Source organism: Spermophilus citellus, assembly GCF_964194105.1.
Source record: "Spermophilus citellus genome assembly, chromosome: 8".
Classification (NCBI taxonomy): Eukaryota; Metazoa; Chordata; class Mammalia; order Rodentia; family Sciuridae; genus Spermophilus; species Spermophilus citellus.
In genome coordinates this window covers 4,321,612-4,330,985 of record NC_138189.1, presented here as the reverse complement: position 1 = coordinate 4,330,985, position 9,374 = coordinate 4,321,612, and the positions used below count along the sequence as shown (strand labels likewise).

General features: G+C 55.9%; 1 long non-coding RNA gene across 2 annotated transcripts; it reads right to left on the bottom strand.

The window, feature by feature from the left end:
• Positions 1 to 396: 396 nt before the first annotated feature.
• On the bottom strand, positions 397 to 4,761 carry LOC308654928. Of its 2 annotated transcripts, XR_014023346.1 has the most exons (4): positions 4,660 to 4,761; positions 4,327 to 4,533; positions 2,175 to 2,269; positions 397 to 1,502 (listed from the first exon to the last, which is right to left on the bottom strand). It is a non-coding gene; the product is annotated as an uncharacterized lncRNA (long non-coding RNA). The 2 variants fall into 2 exon arrangements; XR_014023347.1 differs by having other exon boundaries at positions 4,327 to 4,730.
• Positions 4,762 to 9,374: the final 4,613 nt, after the last annotated feature.

Below are 9,374 nucleotides of genomic sequence, written 5' to 3'. Positions count from 1 at the left end.
AGATACAAGGTCTCACTGAGTTGCTTAGGGCCTCATTAAGTTGCTGAGGCTGGCTTTGAACTCTCAATCTTCCTGCCTCAGCCTCCAGAGCCACTGGGATCACAGGTGTGCGCCACTGCACCCAGATCCCCTTATCTCTTTTTACTTACATTTTTACTGTATGAGTCCATACAACTCCTAAGATGATGAAAAACAGGGTTTTTAAAAAATACTTAGACAAATTGAAAGTGTATCAAAATGTGGAATAAATATTTGTGTTAGGCTGAGAAGAAAGGTACTTTTTTTCTTTATGTTCAACATTTTGGCTTGTATTATCAGATTACCATTGTAATAATTCTATGAGTCTGCAAATTTTTAACTATGAGTATTTTTAGCAGTTACATAAAAACACAAAAATCATACATAGTAATGAGGCAATATATACTGTTTTGATACACATCTACATTGTGCAATGTTCAAATCAGGCCAAATACATCTGTTTCCTGAAACATTTATCATTTCCATATGGTGAAAACTTTCAAAATCCTTTCTCCTAGTTCTTTGAAATTTACATCCATCATCATGCTCTACGGAACAGAAACACACTGGAACTTCTTGCTTCTCTCTAAGTGGAACTCAGTGCCCTGCTTGTCATTATTAATCCACTGAATTGGGCCTTTTCCTTGTCACCTTGCACCATTCTAGCGGTCACCCCTGTTTCCAGATGACTAGGACCTGAACTTGGCTGAGCGCAGCAGTCCATGATTGACAGCGGCCCTCTCTTGTTAATTTGAGTCACACAGGCGAGACGGTGAACATCTGGGGAGGTGTCCAGGGACTCTGTCAGCCTCTCATGGAGAACGGGCCCTCCAGCCTAGACCGCCTCTCTTTATCTCCCCTGTGCAGAGACACACGGAGGAAGAGGAGCTGGAACAGGATATGCACAGAGTGTCCATTTTCCACAAGCCTAGACTGCCACGTCTCCACCTAGATGCAGAGTCCTGAAAACACCTCGGCTTCGCACAGGCTAGGCATGCGCTCTAGCGCTGAGCCACAACCCCAGGGGAACGCGAAGGGGCTGCCTTGGCTGCTAACAAGCCCCCTGGCTGCTGGGCCAGTGGGGAGGAAAGGCTGTGGGGATCCCCAGCTCTTTTTCTCTTTACCAGAGACATCTTGCTGAGACCTTTCATCTAGGGTTATCACCATTTCTCAAAAGAAAAAATAAATTAGTCATAGGACTTCATCTCAGAGTAGGGAAAGTAACAAAAAGCTGTGAATAGCATCCTGACGTTCCCCCAAACGATTTTGTAAAGAGTGTATCTGAAACGTTCATTTGAAACACCCCCAAATCCATTGCCTAATGAGTGGGCAACTGAAGTGGGGTCCACCCTCACAGTGGAATGAAGTAAAAAGGAAGGACTGAGAATTACGAAATCAGAATGAACCTAAAAGCATCACATTACGTGAAAGGAGACGGACCCACGTGCGGTGTGACTCCACGTATGTAAAATGTTCAGTCAAATCTAGAGGAAAAGAAAGCAGATTGGTGTTTATGTCAGCTTTCTGTCACTGTGACAAAATAACTGGGAAAATTAACTTATAAGGAGGAAAGATTGACTTTGACTCCCAATTTCAGAGGTTCGGTACTCAGTCGTGTGACCCTGTTGCTTGGAGCTGTGGTGAGGCAGAACATCATGGTGGAAGCACGGCGAGGCGAGGAATTCTGCTCACCTCCTGGTCCCAATGTCCCCTCGAGGGCACACCCAATGCCCTGACTTCCTCTCACTAGGCCCCACCTCTTAAACTTCCCCCGCCTCCCAGTAACACCACTTTGGGGATCGAACCTTCAACACTTGGGCCTTTGGAAACATTCAAGGTGCAAACCGGAACAGTGGGTGTCAGGGACTGGGAGGAGGGAGAGATGGGGAGCAACCACTATGGGTTGTGAGGTTTATTTTGAGGTTGATGAATCAGGTTATGGTGAAGTCACACAGCACTGTGAATGTCCTAAAATGTGTGGATTGTATACTTCAAAGTGACACATTTTACATGATATGAATTATCTCTCAATTACAATTCAATGTCAAATAGAGGCGTGAGACTGTGCAAATAGGAGAACACTGAGTTTTGTTCTGTGTGCATGCCGGCCCAAGTGGTCTCCCCAGAAGCACAACCAGCGGACAGCACACACTGACCTTGCTCTGCTGCCTTGGATTCTGTATCTGTCACAGATCCATTTTCACAGAGGTGGGTTGACCAAAATGCAAGCAGCGCTCATTTCAGCTTCCACCTGGGGCAGAACGTTCTGTGTGAGCTGACCCCTCCTGTTTCAACCTCTGGCCCCTCCAGTTTTCCTGAATTTAGCAGAACCCAGGCACCGAGAAGCAGATCCTGGCTCTGGCCGTACCTGGGGACTCTGAAGTTTGTCCACTTCTGAACAACGTCTTCAGGTCATAGACACTCTTTCCCTTTGAAGTTGTGTGGCCATCACCCTGTGGGGCCCTTGCAGCCTTTGTCCCTCCCCAGTACCCAAAGTCCTGCTCTGTCCCCCACGCTAGCTGGAAGTGAAATTTTGGTGTGCAACCTGAACTGGAAGCTGAGTGTCACAGCAGGGGCAACAGGGACCAGCAGGATGGCACAGAAGCAGGACTTAGAAACCCTGTGGACTTAGAAACCCTGAGGGAGGAGGTGGGGGGTCTCCAAGACTGGTGGATGTCCAGGTAGTGGGAGGAGTGAACTCTGGAGTGTAAACTGCAGCCTCTGTGGGAGAATCCGCTCCCACCAAAGCTCCAGAATGTTCCGGGACTGTACCACACATAGTTGCCCAGGCTGAGGAGAGCCCCACCCAGCTCCCGATGAGGAGGAACCAAGGGGTCTGTCCGCCATTTGTCAGCTCAGGACCAATGAACCCTTGAGGGACCAGGGCCCCAACTGTGCCTTTGTGGGCCTGGGTCCGCACTTGCCCCTGCACCTGGTTGGACCTGGGCTCACGCAGTGCACGTGTGCTGCTGAATGTGAGCGTGGGACCTGGTCCCCCTGTGTGAGTGTTGGCACACGTGAGCTTTTGGGGGATACGACATCTAAACCCCCAAACACCCACACCCTGCTGCCTGCTCCCGCATGCAGCCTGGGATGGTCAAGGGTGCAGGGGCTCAGTCCTGTCAACAACGCTCCGTGCTCATGAGGGCGTGTGCATGGGGAGGCGGGCTGGAGGGTGGGCGTGTGTGTGAAGGCCAGTGAGTGAGAGGGCGTGTGGGGGTTGGCCCACTGGGAGGAGCTGGGAGCCTGGACAGGCCTTCCCAGCAGCCACCTCCCTCTCCAGCTCTGTCATCGCCCAGGATTCTGTGTGTTATGGTGGTGGCCCAGACCAGGTGCCTGGGTGTCCAGTCGAGCTGCTCTGCCTAGCTTGTCTCCATGACATGGCCTGTCTTTGTGCTCTTTCTCTGCCTCTTTCCTCCCACCATCCTGGACTTATCCCTTTCTTAGTCTCTGTGGCCCTTTCCTGTCTCTCACCCACACCTCCTCTGTCCACCTCTCATACTCCCTCTCGGGGGAGGGCTGGCCCAGCAGCCACCGCCTTCCCTCCCCAGGACCCTGCGTGGGTCAGAAGGGCCTTTGGGAAGCCTGTCCCTCTCTCTGACATGGTGCGCTGTCACTCCACTTTGTGGGGCCTTACTGAGCCCATCCAGGCAGACAGAGCTGCAGACAATGTGGAGACAGGGTGCTGATTGGAGCGGGGCCGCCTGCCCGCACGGCTGCACCAGGCACCAGGAGCTTGAGGGAGAACGGCCTCCGCGCAGACCCTGGGGCTCCGGGGAGCCAGGCCTATAACAGCCTCGAGGTGCACACCCTGCCTCCTGGGGATGACTTCTGGCAGACTGCACAGATGGGGAAACCAAGGCCAGGGAGGGTCAGTGCCTGGTCTGAGGCCACACTGCACGGCACGTCTTGGGTGGAGACTGCCCTGTCCTTGTGTTGCCCAGGCTGGGGAGAACCCCACCCAGCTCTGATGAGGAGGCGGGGGTTGGGGAGACCTGAGCCACAGGAGCCAAGGGGTCTGTCCACCATTAAGCACCAAAGGTCCCCTCACCCTCCATTACCCCTGAGAGGCTCGGCTTCATTGTCTCCCAGAGTCAAGTTCTTTCCCTGATGTAAAGATATTAGAATATTCTCCACCTTATGTCATCTACCCCACGCCCCTCATGGGCACCTGTGGCACCCAGGCCTGGGCTGGGCACAGGGCCAGCAAAGAATCTGCACCCAGGAGGCAGCAGGAGGGGCAGAAGGGAGGCCCTGCCTCCTGGGGAGAGCTTGGTGGCCTCCTGCCCCTCCAGCCCCAGGCCTTACCTGCTTGGGCTGTCCCAGCAGTGCCCCCGGGGTTGGCCTCTGCCTCCCGGCCTGCTGTGGTCCCAGTGCTGCTGTAAGAGGGAAGGGCTGCCCTTTCAGGCGAAATGCCCTGTACCCGTGGAGGTCATGCACAGGTGAGGCCCTCCAGCCTCAGGGGCGTTTGAGGGCCGGGTCAGCCAGGCCAGGATGGCATCAGGAGAACGTTGTCTGTGGTTTTGGAGAAGAACCAGTGAGGTCCAGGCCTCCCAGGTGACCTTGACTTCCCCTGAGGCTGGCCACCCCTACCACAGAGCCCAAGGACTCCCCGCCCCTAGATATTGACAGATGCGGAACCTGAGGGCCAGAGGAGGGCTTTGCACCGATCCGCGGCTCCCCAGGAGCAGAGCTGGGGTCCCAGTCTCCGGCTTCTCCCACCAGATGGTGCCGTCACCCCCCCTGCCAGCCCTGTATGAAGCCATGACAATAACAGTCAGCACAGCACGTCCTTCAGGAGGAGCCGCACAGCCTACGTGATTTTCACCTGCACTATCTCAGCAGGGCTCTGTAAGATGGGGACACTGAAGCCCAGGGCCAGGTCCTGCCTCACGCGCAGGGGCGTGTCCAGCCACAGAGGCTGGCCTAGCTCCTGGGTAGGAACAGGGCTCCACCCAGCTCTGCGCCTCGGCCTGCTGCCTGGTAGGCCTCTAACGGGTCTCCAAGCTTGAGTGTGGCCCAGGGGTCAGGCCAGGGGGGACACTGCCAGAAAGGCCGGGTCCAGCTGGCCCCTTAGGCCCCTTAGGCCGCTCTGCTAAGTTGCCAGGCTCCTGAGTCATCCTGCCAGGTCCGCCTGCTCGGACCTGTTCCCTGGCAGCTGCTGCCAGGGTAGGTCAGCCCAGCCCTGGTGTCCTGCCAAAGCAGAGGTGGCCGTGAGGTCAGAGGCAGTGTCCTCTGCCCTCCCCACTGCCCTGCCTTTGCCCGCTGCTCCTTGCATGGCAGGGAAGCCTCTCCCCTCTCTCCCAAACTCCCACCCATCTGTCCTCCCCACCAAGTGGCCTTGCTCCAGGACCTCCCTGCCACAGTTGCCCTGAGGCGCCTCCCCTGCTGTGTCTTCAGGGGCTTCATGGCCCCTCTTCCTTCTCCTGTCATCCTGACTACAGCAGAGGTCCCCAGCCCTGGGGGGGGGTGTCAACTTCCAGTTTCCCTGGGTGATGGAGATCTCTTTCCACCAGGGCATTGGGGCATGGGGGGGCCCAGACTCAAGGGGGTGCCAGGCCGAGGGAGAGAGCTCTGGAGGGTCCAGCGGGGGAGGCACTCCATGGCTACCCCCGGGCTGGGAGGAGGCCTGGCCACACTGCCAGCCAGAATCCAGCAGGCTCTGCTGAGGGTGGGGGTACCTGGAGGCTGGTGTGTGGCTCTACTGGAGCACTGTCCTACATGTGTGCGGCCCCCCGCCTTCCCCACACGGGACCTGGCTCTCCCCAGAAGCTCACTGAGCCCTGGAGAAGCTTGATGTTATTTAAGCAGCAAGTATCCTGTCTATTCTGGGCCAGGCATGGTTCACTCACTCCTTACCACAGTCATGCCGGGCAGGAACCTGGGGCTCAGAGGACAGAGGAAACCTGCCCAAGTCACACGGTACATGGAAGAACCAGAACTCAAACACTGAGCGTCAGGTGCCGCAGACCAGGCCCACACGGCTCTTCCCCTGGAGCCCTTTACCTATCACTGATAATCCACCTCCACTGTGAACCAGATCCCACGGGGGGGCAGGGGCTGGCATGAGGCTGAGACCACTGTGTGAAATCTGACAGGTCTATGGCCAAGCCTCCTCCTAGCTGTGTGGACTTAGACAAGTTGCTTAACCTCTCTGAGCCTCAGATGTCTCGTTTCCAGAGTAGAGATGGTAGCAGTGACCATCTAATTGAGCACTTTCTAAGTATCAGGCCCCCTTCTAGAACACAAGAACACAGCTCTCATGAAGACAGGCAAAACCTGCCTCACAGGGAGGTGGGAGGATCACCCAAACCCTGGTGTGGAAGCCCCAGGGTAGCAGGACAAGCACCTCCTGCCTGTGGCTGTTCTGAATGCCCCTCTGCTTGTGCCCAAGGACCACTGAAGGACCACGAGGATAAGAGGCGCTCGGAGCTGGAAGGGAGGAGCCCCAGGCCGAGGGCAGTGCCCGTACAGAGCCAAGAGGCCGGATGGGCAGCACAGCAGGGTGTGGGCGGGTCCAGGCTGACATACCCCTGCCACAGGGGCTGCGCTGGACGCCCTGACTGGTGAGCCTGGGCTGGGGCTGGGGTCAGGCCAGCAACCCCTGGGCAAACCCCAGGTGCAGGAACATCCCATCTGACAGCTTCTGAACAAGACCCCCTGTCTTGTTCCCCTGGGCAGGAACACCCTGGGCTCTGAGCTGGAAATGTCCACCTTTTGACTTTAGAGTTGCTTTCCTTCTGAATAAAAGTAATATCTATGTGTTCATTATGAAAATAAAAGTGGAAAACTTACATGTTAATCGCAATTTCATTGCACAATTTTAAGCACACCAGGAATAGCCCTCTGGACACATGGGTGCCCAGCCCTCTGGGTGTTTTTCTGGTCACTGGTTCTGAGGGTTGAGATAAAGCGACACATGGAATTTATTCACGTTCAGCTCTTTTCGTTGAGCGTGAGCCTGTAGGGTGGTGTTTACCATTTCTTTCTGTTATAAACTTAACGTGGCCATTGTAAAGCCTAGCAGCTACAGAAATACCAGACAGAGAGAATCCAGGGAAGGCAGGCAGAGGTGCCCGGGACCCAGCCCAGGGTCGACCTCCTCAGACATCCTGGCACTGTGGACCCAGGAGGCACTTGGAGCCTGGGGTCGGGTTGGCCTGGCTTCCACTCCTCCCAGAGGACAGCTGGCCTCCCTGAGCCTCGGTCTTCTGTAGGCAGAACCGACCTCACCGGTGCCTGCCCATAAAGCCGAGGGCAGAATTCCAGAATGAACCAGAAGCACTGTCCCAAAAGGGTTGACACAGCCCCGTGCTTGGGACAGCACACAGGAAGCACAGGAAATGTCAGGTGGCGCGGTGACCCCGGCCAGCCACGGGCCCAGGGCTCGCCACAGCCTGCGGGTTTGTAATCCCCAGTCCTTCACGGACTCCGGGGGCGCAGGCCCACGCGTGGGTCCAGATGAACAGCGAGCAGTACGGGGTGTCCGTGCGACCCCGTGGTACTTGGCCAGAGAGAGAATGAAGTTCTGGTAAGCGCTCCAAGTGGAGACCCTGAGAACATCAGGTAAAAAGGCCACTCTCCAAACTCTGCCTGGGGTTTGAGTCCTTTCATAAGGAGCATCCCCAGCAGGAGAATCCAGAGAAACAGAAGGAACCCCCAGCTTTGTCAGGAAGGAGTTAAAGCAGATCAGCGCTGGGCCCAGGAGCGCGGCTGAGCTGCCAGGCTGGGAGCGGGAGGGTGGGGCGAGGGCATCCCGCGGCGGTGCTTTCCAGGAGAGAACTGGAACCACACAGAGGTGGTGCGTGCACAGCGTTGTAAGGTACAAGTGCCACCAAATTATACACTGCGGGTGATTTTGCCTCAATTTTTAAAAAAATGAAAAAAAGGTGTAGTGACTTGCCTGGGCTCAGGGTCACCAGGGCAACGAGTGACACCACAGAGCCACGATTCCCCATTGGGCCAAGTGCAGGCCACAGGACAGATCTCTCCACTTGCCAGAGCCCGTGACCTTTACCATGACCCGATTTTGAGGAGAGGAGTCACTGGGTCAAAGGTACCAACCCCCACACAGATGACACATTTGGGGACTGGGCCTCTCCCTGCGTGGGCACCTGGGTGGGAGGGAGCACTGGCACAGCCAGAACCCCAGGGGACTGCTCACAGAGCCAGCGAGGATGGACCGCCCTTTGGCCTGCACTTTCTGGTTGAGCCTGAGATTTCCACCCCCGCCTGCCGCCTGCCTGGGTTATATTTAATCCTGCTGCTTCCAGAAACCAGGACTCAAGGACAGCGTGGCCTCCTTCTGGCTCCAGAGCCCAGTGGGGTTCGTCACAACCCAGCTGCCTCTGTCACTGAGCAGCCTCAGTTTCCTCCTCTGAAAACACAGCCCAGGGAGGCTTCTGTGGGGCGGTGCAGGAAGTGCTAGGCACCCGGGGACAGAGGCACAGGGAGCCTTTGTGCACGTCTCCTGAGACACCCCCGGCTGTTCTGCAGCCTCCTGAGGAGTTGCTTATGGATTAGAAACATGTTCAAGTCCAAGGTGTAGGGTCAAGGGGGAGAGCGAGGGCAGCCAGGAGCCTGGCCCTGCTGAAGGCTCACCTGTGGGAGCTACTGCCGCTTCTCTGGGCTTTAAATGCTTTGCCCACGTGTTTCCATACACGCAGGTCGTTTCTGGAAGGCCTCGGGGAGGCTGTGGGCAGCAATTAGTCCTTCCAGAGATGGGCAGGAAGGAGATGTTTTACTTTTTTACTTAATTCCTTACTTTCTCAAGTTCTCACCATGAGCATGTATTACTTTTGTAACAAAGTCACAGTTTAACATATAATTAAGCTCTGAAACAAGAAGCTGTAACTCTTACGACCACCCCAACTAACAGAAGAGGAATGTGGCTCCTGGGCCTCACCTCCTCCAGGGAGTCCTTCTGAAGGCCCAGCGGCCCAGCTACACCACCTTCCCCAGATGGAAGGGAGCACCCTGCCTGCCGCCTTTCCTCATCTGCCTCTCCAGGGAAGCTAGGAGGGCCTGGACCGAAGGGCCTGTCTGACTCATCCTGGATCCCAGTTCCGGCAAGACGCCAGGCACTGCTGAGTGAAGGAATGAGGCTCAGAGAGGTTAGACCAGTAGCCTTGACCTCTGGAGATCACAGAGTACGTGGTTTGGCAGGGTGAGACCCAGTCTCTGGGCTCTAACCTCACCACACCCTGACTTCTGCAGCATGGCTCCCTCCCACTCACTAAAAATGTCCCAAAGAGGCCGCCTAGATGTCACGACACGGCCTCCAGCCCTTGTGTAGGTGTAGTGGCATTCAGGTTTGGGAGAAAAGATTGTTCAGGGCCCCGGGGGTAGCTGGAGAT